The sequence below is a fragment of the Budorcas taxicolor genome, chromosome 15, assembly GCF_023091745.1.
Source record: "Budorcas taxicolor isolate Tak-1 chromosome 15, Takin1.1, whole genome shotgun sequence".
NCBI classification, from domain to species: Eukaryota; Metazoa; Chordata; class Mammalia; order Artiodactyla; family Bovidae; genus Budorcas; species Budorcas taxicolor.
Genome location: NC_068924.1, coordinates 79,778,886 through 79,799,437, shown reverse-complemented (window position 1 = coordinate 79,799,437; position 20,552 = coordinate 79,778,886). Strand labels below are relative to the sequence as shown.

The following is a 20,552-nucleotide window of genomic DNA, read 5'->3' as shown; positions in this document are numbered from 1 at the left end:
GATTGAACCTGTGCCTCCTGCAGTGGGAGCCTGGAGTCTTAGCCACTGAACTGCCGGGGAAGTCCCCTTTTAGCTTTTAAAAAATAAAAACTACTCTCAGAAGACAGGGTTTTTCCTGCCCATGAGGATATATACTTTTATAGAAGAATGTGCTATTGATTGAAAACTCTATCCTCAAGGAGGAATCATTCAGTTTGGCCAATGGGCCTTTGGAATAGAGTCCTCCAAGGTGATACTTAGACAAAGACAACAGTCGTTTTTCCATAGGAGTGCTAGCACGTAACCTTGTAGGATGGCTACTGGCCATAAGCTCCCTGTTTGGGCAGCAGAGGGAGACAGAGTGCTTTTCTCTAGCTTTGCAAGCGAAAGTCCCCAGATTCATCCTATCTGCACTCGCTTAGATCGCATTAAAATAGAAAACACTCAGCCATGTCCAACTCTGTGACCTCGAGGACTGTAGCCCGCCAGGCTTCTCTGTCCATGAGATTTCCCAGGCAAGAATACTCGAGTGGGTAGCCTTTCCCTTTTCCGGGGGTTGGGGGTAGGTGCAGGCGGCGGGGCGGGGGGGGGGGGGGGGGGGGCGGTCTTCCCAACCCAGGGATCGAACCCGTGTCTCCTACGTTTCTCTCAGATTCTTTATTGTCTGAGCCACCAGGGAAGCCCACATACCCACCCAGTGACTTTTGCTGGGGGAATTGTACTATGCAGCCTCCCTTAAACCAAACTAGATCATTTCCCGAGTTAGGGTCAGAACTAAGGTTTTAAAAACACAAGGGCCCTGTGCAAGAGATGTGGATACTTAAAAAATCTGGGGACTGGCCAAAAGAGATCAATGAATCTTGAATATGTATGACCATAAATGTTCGAGGGCAAAAGAGTTTCAAGATGATACAGGAGGTAACCAAGCAGATCTTTCCAGTGCCCTGAGGGAACACGCTCACGAACTTCACAGAATGTAAAAGCAGAGGGGAGCCTGGAGTGAGGATGTGACGGAAACACGTGGCAGATACTGACCTTCCTTGGGGCTTAAGAAACATCCAAAGCAGCTTCAGTTTGAGAATCTGAGAAAGGAGATCTTCCAGCTGAAATAAAAGTGAGGAGTGAGGACCGTGTTTAGGGGCAAGCGTCGCAGCTGCGTACGTGTGTGTGTTCAGTTGCTCAGTCGTGTCCGACTCTCTGCGACCCTGTGGACTGTAACTCACCAGTCTCCTCTGTCCAGGGAGGCTTTCAGGCAAGAATACTGAGTCTGTTAGTCACTCAGTTGTGTTTGACTCTTTGTGACCCCATGGACTGTAGCCTGCCAGGCTCTTCTGTCCATGGGATTCTTCAGGCAAGAACACTTGGAGAGCGTTGCCATACCCTTTTCAATTGGATCCTCCCAACCTAGGGATCGAACCCGGGTCTCCTATATGACAAGCAGATTCTTTACCCTCTGAGCTACAAGGGAAGCCCGTTAGGTGTCAGCAGGTCCTTAATAAGAACAGAGGTGGCGGTCATTACAATATGAGACTGAAAAAGTGGCTACTTGCCCTCAAAATGCTGTGAGGTTAGTGTTATTAGATAAAACTCTCCATCAGAGCAGCATGTACACGCTGAGAACCCAGAGGTGAAAGGAGAAACGGAAACCTGCTGGGAGACACTGGATCAGGAGGGAAGAATCCTCAGACCAGTGCTGGAGCTTGAGCTGCGCTTGTTACAGATGTACAGCTTAGCCAGAAGGCAGCAGTGTCTCAGATCTGTCCTCAAGTCTATACAGAGCGAGGTAAGTCAGAGGAGAAAAACAGATATCGTGTATTAACACATATAGGAGGACTCTAGAAGATTGGTGCTGATGAACCTGTCTGCAGGCAGGAGTAGAGACGCAGACGTGTGTGGACACGGGGCGAAGGGCTGGGGGAGGACGGGTTGGGAGAGTGGGGTTGCTGTGTGCACAGCCCCACGTGTGGAATAGAGACGGCCTCTGTACAGGACAGGGGGCTCCGCTCGGCGCTCTGTGATGGCCTCGGGTGGGGGGGGGCGGGGGCGAGGAAGGCCGAAGAGGGAGGCCAAAGACGAATGCACACATTTGTGTCATTGTACAGCAGAAAGCAGCGCAACGTGCCAACGCAATTAGACTCCACTGAAACACGAGCGGAGATTCACGCCACGGATGCTGCTTGGTTTAGTGCCTCTCCGTAGAAAGTGGCTCAATCTCTAACGTCACTGTAATGCTGTATCTTCGTAGTGAGAAAATGTTCTTGATGTCTTACTTGCAAAAAGAAAAAAGACAATTTGGAAAATTGTAAGAGAATTGTTATATTTACCTTTATCCTGAAAACTGGTACTTGAAGAAAATTGGGTTAAAAAGAGTTGAGGAAAAGAAAGAAGATATTTATAGTAATTCTGAGAGGAGCTTGTAGAGACGCTTTTTAACGTTTTGGAGGTTGAGGGTGAAGGTTTTCATTATGTCCAATGACACTTGGAAAATATGACTTTCCCTGTCTGGTTGCTTTTCATTTTCAGACATGAGTTCAGAGATATTGGAATCTCAGAAGTAAGGTGTGCTTAAGTTGTGCCTCTAAGGGGTGCTTAGAGGGAGAAAGATTTTCCTAAAACAATCTGAAATTTTTGAAAGAGAAGGGGAAAAAGAAGGGAAGGGAGTTATGGGCTCTATAAGTGAATGTGTGAGTTGCACCAGTTGAAAATTCCAGTGCTTCCAGGAAGCCTGGGGAAGCAAGAAGGGTGGCTTATAGCACGCTCTGTAGGTGAGAGACAGTGGTGGGGCTGGGCCCCGGCACTGAGCTCATCCCCTTTACACAAACTCAGCCTGGAGGGCCTCTTAATTTGGGTTCTCCTGGAAGTGGGCCCAAGACTAGGATTTGTGTGCAGTAGTTTATTTAGAAGCGTTGTGGGTGTACAGGCAGGAGAACAGGGAAGCGAGACAGGGACTAACAGGCACTAACAAACCGCTCACTGGGGTGGAAAGTCAGAGCTCGAAACTCTCGACGACTTCTGGGGTTTATTAGACCACACGAGATGACAACCAATCCCCCACCCGACTTCTGCTGCCTCTGGCCTGCCCTCTACACAAGCTGGATATGCTTCTGACCAAAGAAAGCCCTTAATCTGAGTGACAGGCTCTTTCGGTAGGGAGCATCAGCTTGCCCCAGGTAGTGAGGGCCAGCAGGCACAGGAAGTCAGAGCACCGGCGGGGCAGAGTCAAGAGGAGGTGAGCCGGCGAGAAGAAATTCACGGGAAACATCTTCGACTCTCATCTGGAGTGCGGGCTCGCTCTCAGTCGCTCGGTCGTGCCCGACGCTTCGAGACACCGTGGACTGTAGCCTGCCAGGCGCCTCTGTCCACCGCACTTTCCTGGCAAGCATCCTGGAGTGGGTTGCCACGGCCTCCTCCAGCTGGGATGTATAGTAAGCCGTTTGTTTTCAGAACTTTAATAGGGTGCACGTATGCAGGAGAATATTACTCCGCCATAAAAACGGACACAACTGAGTCGTTTATGGTGAGGTGGAGCTAGAGTCTGTCATACAGAGTGAAGTAAGTCAGAAAGGGAAAAACAGATATTGTATATTAATGCATACTGTGAAATCTAGAAAAGTGCCACAGATGAGCCTATTTACAGGGCGGGAATGGAGACAGAGAGGTAGAGAACAGATGTGTGGGCATGGGAGTGCTGAAGGGGGCTAGGGTGAGCTGGGAGATTGGCACTGACATATATACACGACCAGGAGTACAGCAGACAGCTAGCGGGCGCTGCTGCTCATCACAGGCTGCGCAGCCTGGTGCTCCGTGATGACCTAGAAGGGTGAGAGGGGGGTGGGAGGGGGGAGGTCCAGGAGGGAGGGGACATATGTTCACATAAGCCGACTCACTTTGTTGCACAGCAGAAACTAACCCAACGTTGTAAAGCGACTCTGCCCCAATTAAAATAAAATAAAATGTCCCCCCTTCTAGAAAGCTTAATGCATTTCATCAAGTGTAGTGATGGTTGGGGGGATTTAGGGAGGAAAAGAATGGGCATTTCCATTTTACCCATGGAAAAATGGCAATTATACAACTTGGCCACAATCACTCAGTTTTAGTGATGGCATTAGAGGCGGGCTGATGCTTGCTTATAGAATCCCTTGCCTGGGACACTTTCTCTTAGGCTTTACTTCAACAGTGCGAAATACATCTCAGAAATAAGGCCCACGAAGTGAATTTTCAAGGATGGCTGAGGGCCCTGGGGCAAGAAAGGTGACGCAGTGGTGTAACCTATGTTGTTTGGGATATAGTGGCCAGAACTGTAGCCTTGACATCAGACAAACCCAAGTTCAGAGGCTGAGTGCACCATTTACAGATGGTGTGAACCTTAGTTAAGTTATTTATCGTCTCCAAACTTCAGTTTCATAATATGCTAAATGTGGGCAATAATCCCATGTGGGTTTGCTCTGAGGATTAACCAAGATAATAAGTGCGAAAGAGCTTTGTAAACCTCCAAGAACCACACATAAAAGGCATTAACAAAATAGTCCAAGAGGTACGTGAGGAAGTCAGTACAGCTTCCATCTCTAGCATTTCCATGGAGACTATGAAAATATAGCAGGCTTTTAGTTGCATTTCTATGATTTTAGAAATCTTTTTCGGGGCCCAGGACGAAAGCTGGTGGAATTGAAACGCTGGGAGATTAGGAGCAGAACTTGAGTGTGAGCTGGTAATCTCCCTTTGCAGCAACATATTGACAAAGCAGCGCTCAAGACGGATTTCCACGGCACAGGACATCCATTCAGTCAGCTGCTTCCTGTAGACAGAAAACAGTGAGTCCAGCTTAAGGAAGCAGAGCCAAGGGGGCAAGAGTTCAGGGGCCTTCCAAGGCTGCGGTCGTCGCTGCCTGTCACTGGCCTGACCACAGTTCCAACAAAATTCCAGGAGAGCCCTTGCCATCATCATTACTTGTATTGCCAGAGGTGCTGTACCAAAATATCGCAGACTGGGTAGCAGAAAGAAGGGAAATGTATTTTCGTTCGGTTCCAGAGGCCGGAAGTCCACAATCCAGGCGTCCACGGGTTTGGCGTCTCCGAAGGCCTCTCGTTTTGCCTTGCTGGTGGCCGCCTCCCCCCGTTGTCCCCGTGTGTCCTTTCCTCTCTGCATATGTCTCCCTGGTGCTTCCTCCTCTTCTTAGAAGAACAATAGTCCTGTTGGTTTAGGGTCCCACCCTTATGGCCTCATTTAACCCACATTAGCCCTATCTCCAGGGCTCCTCAGGCAGCGCTAGTGGTATGGAACCCTCCTGCCGGCGCAGGAGACATAGGAGACACGGGTTTGCTCCCTGGGTTGGGATGATCCCCCAGAGGAGGGCACGGCGACCCACTCCTGTGTTCTTATCTGGAGAATCCCATGGACAGAGGAGCCTGGCAGGCTACAGTCCATGGGGTTGCAGAGAGTCGGACACGACTGAAGCTTCTTAGCACACATGCATCTCAAGATGAAGAAGATGATACTAGAGGGAACAGCTGAGATGGAGGCTGAGATGAGATGTTATAGGAAGGGTCCAGCTTCTGTGCGTTATGCCGACGTTCTGGGACACAGCCGACGCAGCTGGTTTCTCTTTTAAAGGCGAGCGGGAGACATGTTTCAAAGCACCAGTTTAAGCTGCTCTTTTTAATTTTTCACAAAGAAGCCCTCAGGGTTTGCAAATCTACAAATAGATACTTTTCCATTTTCATTCCTAATGAGAAGCATACAGTGCTTTTTTAAGATTACCACGTCTGATGATCTGAATGCTAGTTTGGTGAGTTAGAGACAAGTACATTTCTTTTAAGTTGAGCTCCTCAAATGACATCTCTGTTCTTACTCTACTTTATTAAACCGAGAATCAGATAGAAGGTACAAAACTCGGTAGGCTCATTCTGTCTTCAGGCCAGGTTCTAGGCTCCTGAAGAAAATCTGAGTAAGCCTTAGTCTTTATCTTCGAGGAGCTTACAGCCTAGGAAAGTCACATATCCAGGCCTAATATGAGCTTGTCTGTACAGAAGGACTTCTTGCCTGGCAGCAGAGGTGAGGGCAGGGAGAGACAGAGGCACTAGGAAGGAAACGAGAGGAGGCAGACGATGCCCAGAGCTAAACAGATGGTTGGGTAACATCCCTGACTCAGTGGGCGTGAATTTGGACAAACTCTGGGAGATGGTGGAGGATAGAGGAGCCTGGAGTGCTACAGTCCGTGGGGTTGCGAAGAATCAGACGCAACTTAGCGTCTGAACAACAACAACAAAATATCACAAGGCAATTTGGAAGAGTGCTACAAATAGAAGGACACACATGTGTTTTTCATAATCTCAGCAAAAAGCTTCATGGTGGAGATGGCTTTAATTTGAATCTTCAAGTGAAAATGAGAAAGGAAAACTGGGGCATTCCAACCCCAGGGAAAGGCAAGAAGAAAGGCAAAGAGCAAAAGTGCTTGGTGTGTAGGTGGAGAGAAGAGCTCCTTTACCGAGGATCCACTGTGCCTTTTCGGGTATGTAGGATGAAGTAGGGTACTTGGTAGTAATAAAAGAGAATTAGCATGTACTTACTACCATATGGGTGGTAAAGAACCCACTTGTCAATTCAGGAGACATAAGAAATGTGGGCTTGATCCCTGTGCTCGGAAGACCCCCTGGAGGAAGGCATAGGAACCCACTCCAGTGTTCTTGCCTGGAGAATCCCATGGACAGAGGAGCTTGATGGGCTATGGTCCAAGGGTTGCAAAGAGTCAGACACAACTGAAACAGTTTAGCACATAGCACACATTGAGTGTATAGAAAACAGATAATCAACAAGGACCTACTGTGTAGCACAGGGAACTCAATATTCTGTAATCACCTACATGGGAAAAATCTGAAAGAGAATGCGTGTGTGTGCGTGTGCATAACCGAATCACTCTGCAGTAGGCCTGAAACTAACACAACATTGCAAACCAGCTGTGCCCCGACATAAAATAGAAAGTAAAATTAAAAAGAGAGAGAGAGACAGCAAGAAAGGCGTGTTGGGCTAGTTGGGTTTGACTGCCAGGCTGGAGAAGTTGCATGTTATCCTGTAGGCAACAAGCAAGTCATTGCAGTTCGGAACACGGTGGATAGAAGTGAGAAGGGGAAGCAGAGGGAGGTATGAGCTGAGGTCCCAAGCCTCCTGTGCGTGCTCGGAGATTTTACCTGCAAAACACACATTTGAAGATAAAATTACTAATAACTTGAAAATAGCAACTGCAGAGCATTAAACCCCAAGGATGGAGCCCTCCTAAGCATGGGTCCCTGTATGATGACAATGCCTGCATGTCTGTGAGGCAGGCTCTGGAGTGGCCTTTCAGAACACCATTTCGGTAGAATGGACGTGGCAACAGTGGAGGCTGTGGTGCAGTGGATTGAGGGTATGGCGGGAGACGACGTAGATGACGATCTTAATGGTAGAAGGAGGGATACTGGTGGAGTACGAGGGTCTGTTAGGGTGGGAGAAAGCCTTCTGAGAGTTTTGGGGAAAGGATGGGTAACTTAAGCATGCTTGAGGCCACACAGGGTAAGAGCAAGTGAGAGAAGGCATGAAGCCTGGACCAGTAGCTACAGTAACGCTCTCACAGGAGTAAGCAAAGACTGAATCAACAGCATACTTCGAGGAGGAGGAGAAGGAAGAGGGCACGGCAAGGTCTGAGCTAGGAAGGCAGAAGGGGGCAGTGTGAAATTAGATGGGGCAACTGAAGTGACATAAAATCAGGTGGCCCCAATCTTGGTAAAGCATATGGTGTCACCGTAGAAAGGGCAGAGACCTCAGTGGGGCTGAGGACTCGCGAGAAGCTTGGGAGATTCTGGGTAAACTGGTGGATGGAAATGAGTCAGCGGTCTTAGAGCCTTTTGTTTTTCAGTCGCTCAGCTGCGTCCAATTCTTTGCGACCCCGTGAACTGCAGCGTGCCAGGCTTCCCTGTCCTTCACTATCTCCTAAACTCAACCATGTTCATTGAGTTTCAAATATGTTGCTAATCAGTTTTGTGGCTTTGGGTGGATCACTTATTCTCTATAAATCTGTTTAATCCTCAATCAAATTAGATATTTACAAAATAACACATATTTATAGTGTTCAATATTCTAGGTACTTTATGTCTGTTAACTTGATTCTTACGACAACCCCATAATGAGAAAGAGAGGTATGGAGAGGCTAAGTGACTTGGCCGAGACTTCCAGGCACAGGGGGCTTGGGGACGGGGAGAGCTAGGGTTTGAACCTGTACATCTGGCTGTAGGGAGGGTCCTTGTCTCCACTGGCCACTGCTGTCTTGGGTACCTTAAACCCTCATGATCTCTTGAGTCTTAAAAGGCACTGACATCCATAAGTCCACAAAATTAGCATTTTAAGAAGACTGGTATCTTCTTCACTCTTTGTAAGTCCAAAGCGTCTTTCCTCAGCGAACCCACTGGTCAGGGTGCCGGGAACGTAGGCTCTGGTCCCCCAGCCGGCGCCCCAGTGAGCTCATCGCAGGAAAGCCTTGCAGTGGCCGCGAGGTGGCAGCATTCAATCAAAGATATGTGGCCTTGCGCTAACTGAAAACTCAGGATTGGCCCCTTGCTTCTCCTTCACTTTTCTAAAACCCCAGAGTACACCTGTTTGATGGTGAAGTCTGGGCTTGATCTTCTGAGGTTCCCAACAGTGAAGGAGGCACAGGAGTCCAAGCCGCAGCGTCCCCGCTGGGAACTCAGAGCCCTTGGGAGAGAAAAGGAGGGAGGTGAATTCAGGGCCACAAGGAGCTGATGAGCAGCGGGTTCTCTGCCACCAGCACCCAAGACTATTCCGTTTTACCTCGCTAGCAGTCTCCATTTCAAGCTGTTTAATTTGGTCTATATTATTAAACACGGATAAAGGGGAGAACTAAATGATTTTATGGAAACAGACGTCCTGACTAGATTGTCTCAGGGTGTAAGACGCACCAGGTGACTTTTCTCTTTCCCTTCTTTCCACTCCTTTGCCTTTTCTCTTCCCTTTTCCTTCTTGTTCTTCCTCCACTCCCCCCTCCCTGCTCCTCCCCTCCCCCTCCTCCCCTCTTCCTCCTCTATCCTCCTCCCCTCCCCCTCATCCCTCCCTTCCCCTTCTCTCACCTCCTTCCCCCCTCCTCCTTCTTCTCCTTCCTCCCATTCTTATCCCTTCTCTGTCTCTCTTTTTAAATCTCTCTCCCTCTTCCTCTCTCCATTCCCCCCTTGATTGTCGTAGTGATCAAATAAAAGAGCAATGAGGAAGGTCTAATCTTAGAGTAGGATGTGCCGGTCAGAAGATGAGGTCCACAAAACTCTAAGACTGGTGCAAAAACATCCTTGCCCTTTTAGCACCTAGCTTGCCACTTACTTTGGCCACTTTTTTTTTTTTTTAATAAAAGTTTAAATTTATTCTAACACAAATTTTTTTGTCAAGAAAAATATTTTCATATAAGAAATGGGTTAATAAGGTTCCCTTTTTTAGCTGGCTCCATCGGAGAATGCGTCTGTGAGTCCCTGTGGAAAAGAGGACGCTGCTCTAGATTCTGAGAACATCCCTGCTCTTGGGCGTGGACCCCCGAAAGGAGGAGTAGAGCACAGCCCTCAAGTGTAGACTGAGCAAGCCAGGCTCGAGCATCTCCTGCTGGAGTGACGAGATGCCCCAGGCTTGACTGGTGTAGTCCTTGCTCTAATCTTGGAAGCAATCATCTCTCCAAGGAGCCCTGGTTCCTTTTATTAGAGATTATTATTACAAAGATTGGGGTGCTAGGTATAAACTGGAATGTTTACAACTGTAAGACTGGAGACATAATAGAGTTCTTATAGAGTTGGGTGAACATTAAGTGAAATAACAATTAAAATTTCTCCCCATTTAGTCTTAGAAGGCAGAGAAGGCAATGGTACCCCCACTCCAGCACTCTTGCCTGGAAAATCCCATGGACAGAGGAGCCTGATAGGCTGCAGTCCATGGGGTCGCGAAGAGTCGTACACGACTGAGTGACTTCCCTTTCACTTTTCACTTTCATGCATTGGAGAAGGAAATGGCAACCCACTCCAGTGTTCTTGCCTGGAGAATCCCAGGGATGGGGGAGCCTCATAGGCTGCTGTCTATGGGGTCTCACAGAGTTGGACATGACTGAAGTGACTTAGCAGCAGCAGCAGTCTTAGAAGGAAGTGAAGTCACTCAGTTGTGTCCGACTTTTTGTGACCCCCATGGACTGTAGCCCGCCAGACTCCTCTATCCATGGAGTTTTCCAGGCAAGCATACTGGAGTGAGTTGCCATTTCCTTCTCCAAGCAATCTTCCTGACCCAGGGATCGAACCTGGGTCTCCAGCACTCCAGGCAGCCTCTTTACCGTCTGAGCCACCAGGGAAGACCAAAAATATTTATTCATTAGGTTGTGCTGAGTCTTAGTTGTGGGATGCAAATTCTTAGTTGTGGCATGTGGGATCTAGTTCCCTGACCAGGAATCGAACCCATCCCCCCGCCTTTGCAGCATGGAGTCTTAGCCACTGGACCACCAGGGAATTCCCAGAAATGAAACCCGCAAGGTGTGGCAGCAGCGGGATTCGAAGCCACACCATCCAAACGACTGGAGCCTGAATCCAGGGCCTTACACCACTAAACCACACTACCTCTAAGTTACAGAGCCAAGTCCTGATACTCACAGGAAGGCTTCCATGGGCAGAGTGGGGATGGTTGGACCCAGCAGTTCCTTTGAAGGCATTTTGACGGAACTTGGTCATCAATCATTTTAGCCTTTGCTTGAAGGCCTGGCCCTCCCCCGGGCCTCTCTGCCTCTTTCATATCACAGTGATGTCTCATTTCCTCGGGACAGTGGTGCTTTGATTCCTTGTTTGCGCGGTACTGAGCCCTGGGTTGGGGTTGAGAACTTAGGGAACATCCTCCCAGAGGATTCCACATCTACACAGATGGCTGGTTCCAAGCCTCTCCTGTAGTTTGGTACCACTCACTTAAGCTCTGAAACAAACTGTAACGGTGGCTGAACTGCCTTTACGCTCACTCCATAGCCTCAGGAAATCTTTTACTTTTTGAAATCTGAGGCCTTCAGAGACTGAACAGTCCCTCTTTTCTTTTGCAGGCTTCAAAAGCCCTGTAGTTGAAGGCAGCTCTGAATTAAGACCTCAAAATTCCCAAGGAACTGGATTTGATTTGCTTGACTTTCCTTCCCCCAGCATTCTTCATACTGTTGATAAAAATAATGGGTTTGTCTAAGAGAAAGGGGCTCAGAAGAAGGTATAATAAAAGACTCAATTCCATTTTCCCCACTTTTCCCTGCTGTGTGAAAACCTGAGATGAGACGAAATCACCTAGGCAATTTTTTGGTCACCTTTTCTTAAACAGAAAATGACACAGTCATTTCTATGTAGAACGCTGCTACCAGCTGGTGTTAATAAAATCCAGGAACCGACGTTATATGATTGACCAGTTGGTTTTAAAATTTTTTATTTTTTTAATTGAAGTGTAGTTGATTTAGTGTTGTGCTAGATTCTGGTATACAGCAAAGCGACCCAGTTACGGGCACGTGTATGCACATATGCGTTCTTTCATATACACACGTGTATTCTTCTTCATTATGGTTTATTACAGGAGGTTGAGCACAGCTCCCTGTGCTGAACGGTAGGACCTTGTTTATCCACTTTATATACAGTAGTGTGTATCTGTTAATCCCAGACTCCTAATGTATCCCTCCCCAACCTCCTTCCCCATTTGGTAACCATAAGTTTGCTTTCTCTTGATTGACCAACAGTTTAATAAAAAGATAAATTCAGTTGTATTGAGGACCCACCATAGATCACACAGTGGCTAGATTTTCTCATATTTTATCTTACTTAATTCTATGTTATTAGAGGAAATTGGTGGAGAAGGCGATGGCACCCCACTCCAGTACTCTTGCCTGGAAAATCCCATGGATGGAGGAGCCTGGTGGGCTACAGTCCATGGGGTCGCTAAGAGTCGGACACGACTGAGTGACTTGACTTTCACTTTTCACTTTCATGCATTGGAGAAGGAAATGGCAACCCACTCCAGTGTTCTTGCCTGGAGAATCCCAGGGACGGGGGAGCCTGGTGGGCTGTCGTCTATGGGGTCGCACAGAGTCGGACACGACTGAAGCGACGCAGCAGCAGCAGCAGCAGCAGAGGAAGTTGGCTTGCCTACAGTCCCACGCTCGTAAGCATTAAAGCTATGATTCTCACTCAGCTGTTGAGTTTCTAGTCCATCCGTTCATTTAACAAATATTTAAGAATCTGCTCTGCTCCTGGCACTGGCCCGGGCAGTGGAGATTGAGGCACAGAACGGGTACACGCTTTATCTCTGTTTCATGGAATTTAGCCTAACAGTTTTCCACTGAGAGTCTTCTTTGGAAGATTCCCCCATGGAATGTGATGGCTGAGGGCGATTCTTTAAACCCCTTAAGAAGCAATTTTGATAACACTTTTATTTGAAGATTGTCTGTCTTGCTGATTTCGACTTTATAATCCCTTCATCCTTAAAGTTTTAATGTTTTTCATTTTTCAGCACACTTTCTTATTTGTTTTTTTATTTATTTGGCCACACCATACTGCTTGTAGGATCTTAGTTCCCTGACCGGTGATTGAACCTGGGCCCTTGGCAGTGAAAGTGCAGCCTCTTAACCATTGGACCACCAGAGAATTCCCTCTTATTTGTTACTTATTAAATAAAGCAATATCTTTACTATTTGTTAAAATGTCTTTGCTTTTTCAAGGCTCCTTCTGGCTTTTATTTCAGGGCTATGCAGAAAAGCTTGTCCTCTGGAGGGCTTTGGTGGGAAGGGCACAGCACTCAGCAATGGGGTGTGGATTCAGACTGTGAGAGAGGGTGCTGGGGACAAGTAGGCCCTTCCTGTCTCCACCCTGAATCTGGATTCTCTCTGCTGCTCTGGGTCCGGACACATTTATGAACAGTGATGGCAGTGCATAATGGAAAGGATTGTCCATCAGGAGAACAGAAACACTTTGAGGGCTAATAATGTACCAAGATGCCATTCTGGAGCAATTCAATATGGGGAGTGGGTAATAAAGGTTAGAGATCAGACCTACAGGTTGCTGCTAAGTTGCTGTCACTTCAGTCGTGTCCGACTCTGTGCGACCCCATAGATGGCAGCCCACCAGGCTCCCCCGTCCCTGGGATTCTCCAGGCAAGAACACTGGAGTGGGTTGCCATTTCCTTCTCCAATGCATGAAAGCGAAAAGTGAAACTGAAGTCGCTCAGTCATATCCGACTCTTTGCGACCCCATGGACTGCAGCCTATCAGGCTCCCCCATCCATGGGATATTCCAGGCAAGAGTCCTGGAGTGCGGTGCCATTGCCTTCTCCTGACCTACAGGTTAGGTACGAATAATTGGGTGGTCAGCATTAACCAAGAAAATAGACTAAGCATTTGAGAAGATGTTTTGGAATAGAATTCAGAGACCACGCTAAGTCAGCTGCCTCTCATTCTTGGGGCTTTTCCGTCTTGTTTGTCGTACCTCTTGTTGAGGAAGATGTTGGGTTTATGAAATAGGAGTGCGGATATCTCTTTAGTTGCGGGACCAGGGTGCCCGGCATGCAGTCTTCGCTTCTGGGGCCGCCTCACCAACGAGCAGCGATGTCTGGCTGGAGCTCTAGATCTGACATTAGTCCGCTGGCCTCACCGAGTCTCAGTTTCTGCATACAGAGCCTCTATACGTGAACATGGAGGACCCCACGGACAGAGGAGCCTGGCGAGCCACAGTCCATGGGGTTGCGAAGAGTCAGACGCAACTTGGTGACTGAGCACACACACCACATACACCGGACTGTGGTCTATAATGTATATGTGTGCTGTGAAATATGTAACACACATAACTCATGACATCGTGGTTACGTGAACTGTGAACACAAGTAGCGTTTTATCATCTCTTGAACAGCGGTTCTCGACCGGGGATGACGCCATGGACCTTTGGGACTTCTCACAGGATCTGGAGACACAGCTGGTTGTCGCAACTAAGGAAGGGGGTGTGCTCCTGGCGTCTAGTGGGCAGAGGCCAAGGAAACTGTAAACCTCCTGCGAAGCACAGGACAGCCTTTCCCCCGCCACTGCCACCTACAACCAAACGACTGTTCAGCTCACAATGTTCACGGCGCCGCGGCTGATGAATCCTGCTCTGGGCCTTTGTACAGATACTGCGATTAAGAGGCCCCAGTGTCCTCCTGTGAGCTGTCAGGGGCTGCCTCCTGCAGATGGTAGGGTATTGTGTCTGCTCCCTTAGAGAGCACACACACGCCAAGTATCAAAAGGGAAAAAAGAAAATAAAAAGGACTGGCTAAACGTAATGGTCCTGTGGCCAGTGACTGCAGCCATGAGATTAAAAGACGCTTGCTCCTTGGAAGGAAAGTTATGACCAACCTAGACAGCATATTCAAAAGCAGAGACATTACTTTGCCAACAAAGGTCCGTCTAGTCAAGGCTATGGTTTTTCCAGTGGTCACGTATGGATGTGAGAGTTGGACTGTGAAGAAAGCTGAGTGCTGAAGAATTGATGGTTTTGAACTGTGGTGTTGGAGAAGACTCTTGAGAGTCCCTTGGACTGCAAGGAGATCCAACCAGTCCATCCTAAATGAAATCAGTCCTGAATATTCATTGGAAGGACTGATGCTAAAGCTGAAACTCCAATTCTTTGGCCACCTGATGCGAAGACCTGACTCATTGGAAAAGACCCTGATGCTGGGAAAGATTGAGGGTGGGAGGAGAAGGGGATGACAGAGGATGAGATGGTTGGATGGCATCACCGACTCAATGGACATGAGTTTGGGTAAACTCTGGGAGCTGGTGATGGACAGGGAGGCCTGGTGTGCTGCGGTTCACAGGGTCACAAAGAGTCGGACACGACTGAGTGACTGAACTGACCTGAACTGAAACGCGATAGAAAGTGGTGCAGGTTGGGAAGTTAACTGGTACATTACTGAATGGAAATCTGTTAATAAGCAAGGGAAAGATAAAAATAGAAAATTCTAGGAATTTATCTTAGGGGAAAGAAAGAGGTGTGAGAAACACCTACGAGGGTATTCCTTGGAGCACTGTTTACGATGGTGAAAAGTGGAGGCTAGGACTGGAGTATTGCCATGGTCCCTGAGTGACAGCATTTCTCAGGCTAGCTGAGCCCATCTTCTGATGGCAGCTGCCACACTCGTCTGTGCAATTATCATCTGAACTCAAGAGGCTGGACTGTCTCCTTTCATGGAATAAGAAAGGCTCCTTATCAGTCTGATTGCTGCAGTTTCAGATAAACCGAAGTCACAAAGAGCTGAAGCGTTTTCTCCCTTGAATTCCTTCTTTCTCCCTTTCTCTCCTTCCTCCACATCTTAAAACTGAATAAATAAAATCTCAAAAACTAGTCTACCAGACATATCGTGGTTTTCCCAAGGATGTAAACAGGTAATAACTCAAATTTTAAGTGTACAGACTTTGGGTTCAGAAGTATAAAGATGGGAATTTAGTTCTGACCTCTACTAATTAGGTTGTTTTGGTCACTCTTAAGTGCCCAGGCCTTAACTTCCTCATCTGTAAAGTGGGCATAATCAGTTCAGTTCAGTTCAGTTCAGTGTCTCAGTTGTGTCTGACTCACTGCGACACTATGGACTGCAGCACGCCAAGCCTCCCTGTCTATCGCCAACTCCCAGAGTTTACTCAAAGTCGTGTCCATTGAGTCGGTGATGCCATCCAGCCATCTCATGCCCTGTAGCACCTGCCTTACAGGATTAACTGTTGTAATGTAACAGAAGGGTCTAGCGTGTGCCTCACACATAGACCTTTCTAGACATATGTTCGTTTCCTATTTTTATATCACTCCTCTATACTTTCATCTGAGTTTACGGCTCCTTTCTTAGGCTGAGTTGAAGTAAACCTCAATGGAGAACAGCACAGAAGCAACAGAGTCCATCCTCTCGGGATTAAAGAGGACCCCAACCTCCAGGTTCCCCTCTTTCTGGCATTTCTGTCCATGTACCTCATCGCTTTGGCTGGGGATGGGGGGATTATGGTGGTCGTCTACTCCGACCCCCACCTCTACACTCCATGCATTTCTTCCTTAGCAGCCTCTCCTTTGCAGATCTGGGCTACTGATCAGCTCCTAAGATGGTGGCGGCACTGCCCTCAGGGAACAAAGTCATCTCTTAAAGGGTGTGCTGCTCAGGCCTCCTTCTTCGGGGGCTTTGCCACCGTTGAGGGCTTCCTTCTGGCCTCCATGGCCTATGACCGCCACGTGTAGGCCCCTTCACTACACCAACACCGTGACTGCAGGCGAGTGTCCCCTCCTGACAGTGGGCTGTTACGCAGACACCTTCAGACTCTCCTTGTGATTCAAATGAGATCAGTCGCTTTTTCTGCGACACGCCTCCACCCCTGGCTCTCTGGTGCTCCGCCGCACGCCGTCAGCCAGCTGGTCTTCTTCCTCGTGAGCGTCAGTGGCCTTTCACCCTCCCAGTCATCCTCATCTCCTCCCTCTTCACATGTGCTGCCGTGGCACGGACACGTTCTGCAGAAGGAAGGAAGAAGGCCATCTCCTCCTGTGCATTCCACCTCCCCGCCATGTCCATCTTCTCCGGGACAGTCATCGTCATGTACTTACAGCCCAGCTCCACCCGTTGGCGGACACGGACAAGGCAGCATCTGTGTTTTACTGGGTGGGTGATTCCCATGCTGAACCCCTTGATCTACAGGTTCAGGAACAAAGAAGTGAAAAGTGCTCTCTGGAAAATACTCAACAAACCTAATCCCCAGTCTTTCAGTGGTAGGAGGTAGGCCAATACATAGGCCACCTGATGCGAAGAGCTGACTCATCAGAAAAGACCCTGATGCTGGAAAAGATTGAAGGCAGGAGGAGAAGGGGACGACAGAGGATGAGATGGCTGGATGGCATCACTGAGTCAAAGGACATGAGTTTGAGCAAACTCTGGGAGTTGGTGATGGACAGGGAGGCCTGGCGTGCTGTGATTCATGGGGTCACAAAGAGTTGGACACGACTGAGCAAGTGAAAACCAGCAACAACAAGGAAGTAGGCAGGTAATAATGGATAAAATTTCCCTCGGATTTAGACGCCATCTCATCTTTTGAGGTTTGGCAGATTTCAGTTCTTTCTTCTCCAAGAACAGTGCTTACTTCTGTGCTTAGGTGAAGTGGTAAAAAGCAACCCTTTTAAATGTCTCACTCAGAAGAAATAGCCTTATGTTTAGTGAACAACACCTTGGGATGTTTAAATCCTTCTTGCATTCATTTCCTGACATGCTTTAAAGCAGAAGATCAAAGCATAGACCGAATGCACTGAGTTTCCCTCTCCTTATGTTAATTGGAGGAAATTTGCATTTGTTACTAAAATTGGGTAGAAGGACTACATCTTCGTTGAATAATATTTATCATGGAATAATGCTTTTCATTTCTTTGATCCACGGATTTGAAAGTTAAAAGTTTCTAATGCTGACAAAGGAGGTTTCAGTATGTTTAATAGCGTCTCAGAAGGTTGTAGTTGAAAGGATAGGGCGCTGGTCCAAGTATTAAGTCCTTCCCCCCACCACCCTTCTTGCCTGCGCGCATTCCCAACCTCACTCACAGGTTGTACACCTTTGCATTCTCCATCTCCTTCAGCTAACATGTCCCCCACATTTTATTTATTTATTGACTGCAGCATGCAGCCTGTGGGATCTTAGGTCCACACAAGGACTGACACTCTGCACTGGAAACTCTGAGTCATAACTACTGGGCGACCGGGGAAGTCCTTCCCGCTAAAGTGCTAGCACAACCTTGGCAGGAAACAATGAGCCACCTTGCTTCAGTTGATAACTTGTTTAAAATTTAACTTGCATAACTATATCTCTTTTTCGAGTGCCTGCACTCTGTTCTATGCTTTTGGCCCCAATCTAACATAACTGCCAAAGGTTGCAGAAGGTTTAAAAAAAAAAAGTTTGCCCAAGGGCCATGAGAAAGGACGTTTGTCTGAATGAAGCGCTCGTGTCTCTCACCGTCAAGTTTGGCGAATCTCATGAATACACATGATAGTTTTTGGTGCCCTCATCGCTTCTGCTTTTTCAATAATTCAGTTCACCTCCGAAAATCCTGTTCCCTTCAGATGCTTTGTAATTAGATGAGCAAAAGTTAAAAAGCCTGCGGAAATGTACTTCTTAAGACTGGAATGACATGGCTCACAGCCAAAGTCCAGCTTCTCGTCTGCTTTCGTGGGCTAGGCGGTGTGAACGGGTGTGAGTGGGTGGGAGGGGAGTGGTGATCAGTCTCACTTCTCATCAACTGTTTGATGTTTATAGTTACGAGGAGTCTAAGTTGTCACATACTTCGTGTTTTCAAGAGCTCAGAAAAAATTTTTTTAACCTTAAATGTGAAAACCAGAAATCTGTTTAAAAAAGGTTGTATTAATTTGTTTCCTCTTGGCTCTGGTGGCCCTTTGTGGGCATGCCCAGGCTTTTCACCAGCTGCGCTGAGCGGGGTCTCCTCTCTCTGTGGTCTGCAGGCTTCTCCTTGCAGTGGCCCTCTCGTTTGGGAGCACACTCTCTAGGGCCCACAAGCTTCAGTAGCTTTGGCACAGGGGCTCAGGAACTGCGATGCGTGGGCTTCGTTGCACCACCAAATGTGGAATCTTCCCGGGCCAGGGATCAAACCCGTGTCCTCTGCATTGGCAGGGGAGTTCCTAGCCCCTGGACCACCAGGGAAGTCCAAAGCCAGAAATCTCGGTGGGCTAAATCAGGGAGCTTAGAAGGTCAAGTTGATTTTGAGATGATCAAACTCTACCATGCACAGGGCAGCCTCGGTCTGAGGAGGGTTGAGCATGGGTCTTGTGGAGAGAGAAGCAGAAAAGGACACGAGTCCAACCTGGAGGAGAGACCTTCTCTAGCACCTGGTCACCATCAGCTGAATGCACTGGGAGCTTCTTGTGGATGCAAAGCCTCGACAGCCGGGACCCTCCCGCCCGCCTGCCTGAGCAGTGAGGACTTTTCAGCCACACACACCGGAGAACAGGCTTTAATGGCCAGGAGCCACTTCACCAAGGGGTCCTTCTCAGCATCTCATAGGAGTTACAGGGCTCACGGTGCCTGATTTGGAGGAGAGTGCTGGAAGCAGCTAAGCGAGTATTGAGTGTGTTCCACTCATAGCTCAGTTTCTTTTCCTACCTCGATAGATATCATTACATTTTTCCTCTTCTTACCCTTAAAAAAAATATTTACTTATTTTGGCTGTGCTGGGTCTCAGTTGCAGCCCGTGGACTCATGGTTGGAGCAGGCAGGTGGGCCCTAGTTCCCCAGCCAGGGGTCGGACCTGGGCCCCCTGCGCTGGGGGCAGAGTCTTACCCCCTGGACCACAAGGGAAGCCCCTCTCCTCTTCTTCCCGCTCCTCTTTTCCTACTTCCTCTTTTCCCTTCTCCTCTTCCTGTTTCGTTTCCCTTTTTCTTTCAACCTCTTTTCATCCTCAGCCTGGGCAAGAGCTTCTCTCACCACTAAGCAATTAGGTCCTGTGAAAAATTAAAGTTTTTTTGTATTGAAACTATGACAGTGCCCAGTAATGCGTGCCTCTGGGCATGTTTCTTTCTGCCTCTGTCTCCCAGTTTAGGCCAAAAAGTATGTGGCTCTCCTAAGAGTCGAAAGCCTAATGCCTACACGTTGCGTCTCTTTTAATTGAAGTCACCTCAAACTAGCACTGCAGTTGACGGCAATTCAGTATAAAGGTCCTAGTTCTACTATCAAGGGCTGGATGAAAATCCTTACTAGTCTCGGTGGTATGACTTCTAGAAAGTCATTTGATTGCTTTGAACCCAGCATGTGGGATAAACTGTAAAGATGTGTGTGTGCGTGGTCACTTAGCTGTGTCCGGCTCTTTGCAACCCCGTGGACTGCAGCCCGCTAGGCTCCTCTGCCCATGGGATTCTCCAGGCTAGCATAATGGAGTGGGTTGCCATTTCCTCCTTCAGAGGATCTTCCTGACGCAGGGACTGAACCCATGTCTCCTGCATCTCCTGTATTGGCAGGTGGATTCTTTACCACCAAGCCACTGGGAAGCCCTGAACAGTGAAGATGACATAAAATAAAGTGTGTCAACAGGCCCATCATAATGAGTGCATGTTTGATACAGTTGCGATTCCTGTAATAGTTCTCATTTAGCCATTCTCGTATGTTCCGCTTTGGGCTCCTGAGCTGCTCCACTCTTGTCTATTTGGGTCCAAGCCTTTATGCCCGTCCATTACTTACCTTCCTGTCCCCCACGCCCCTAGTTCTGCAGCAGACCCCGCTGATACTACATGAGCATTCATTCACGCAAGCTCAGAAGGAGACGTCTTGTTTCCAATAAGACTTCAGTTACAGAATATAGATTACTGTGGGGAGTTTTTCATGTCCACATGGGAAACCTGTCAAACAGAGACTATATGCTCATCTGGTTATTAGCAACCCCCAACTTCTCCCTGCAGGAGTGGTCAGAGGCAGGACAGACACTGTGGGTAAGGCCTGCAACTCAAGTTAGCACAATAAAGGCCCAGGAGGAATTCCCGCCTGAAATGTCCAAAAGCAGGATGCAAAACACATGT

General features: G+C 48.0%; 1 pseudogene; it reads left to right on the top strand.

The window, feature by feature from the left end:
• The first annotated feature begins 7,335 nt into the window (after positions 1 to 7,335).
• LOC128060008 (olfactory receptor 5B21-like) lies at positions 7,336 to 16,771 on the top strand (annotated as a pseudogene).
• Positions 16,772 to 20,552: the final 3,781 nt, after the last annotated feature.